We start from the raw sequence: 696 nt of genomic DNA, 5'->3' as shown, positions 1-696 counted from the left end.
TCCTGATTGCCAGTGGTCCTCTAGGGCAGTGGTTCTCAACCTGCCTAATGCTGCGGCCCTTTAATACAGTTCCTGTGGGTAGCGACCCACAGGTTGAGAACCGCTGCTCCAGGGTTTTCCTATACTGTAACAGAGTGACTGTATTAACACTGAACTATATCAATGAAAACTTAAAATCAGTCCCTACCAATCTTAGGACGTCCCAGGATTGAAATTTATCTCCTAGGCTAAAAAGTTGTATGTTCAAAATTCTTTCTACCTGTCTCAGCACCCATAGCATAGTGGTTCCGGCACCAGCCACGTGCACCATGAGTGGTGGGTTCAAGCCCAGCCCGGGCCAGCTAAACAACAATGACAACTGCAACAAAAAATACCCAGGTATTGTGACGGGTGCCTGTAGTCCCAGCTACTTGTGAGGCTGAGGCAGGAGAATCAAGAGTTTGAGGTTGCTGTGAGCTGTGACGTCACGGTGCTCTACCAAGGGTGACATAGTGAGATTCTGTCTCAACAAACAAACAAACAAACAAACAAACAAAAAAGCAAGATTTGTTCTCCTTCTGGACTCTCCTCTGTACCACAAGCCTTCTCTCCCAGGTATTTCACATCATGTGTGTACTCCTGGAATGGATGCAAAGTATGAGAAAAACAAATTCCAGATGGGAGAATGAAATAGCACCTGTGAAGGTGTCGTCTGGC

At 46.4% G+C, this 696-nt stretch overlaps 1 protein-coding gene across 3 annotated transcripts in view; it reads left to right on the top strand.

Moving 5' to 3' along the window:
* LOC100943721 (glutathione S-transferase Mu 1) overlaps nucleotides 1-696 on the top strand; it is a 34281-nt gene that overhangs the window by 1661 nt on the left and 31924 nt on the right. The window lies entirely within an intron of this gene.

This window comes from Otolemur garnettii, unplaced genomic scaffold, assembly GCF_000181295.1.
Source record: "Otolemur garnettii isolate 467f Iridium unplaced genomic scaffold, OtoGar3 scaffold00010, whole genome shotgun sequence".
In the NCBI taxonomy this organism is placed as follows: domain Eukaryota; kingdom Metazoa; phylum Chordata; class Mammalia; order Primates; family Galagidae; genus Otolemur; species Otolemur garnettii.
The sequence above is the reverse complement of the archived record's forward strand: the minus strand, read 5'-3'. Positions and strand labels throughout refer to the sequence as shown.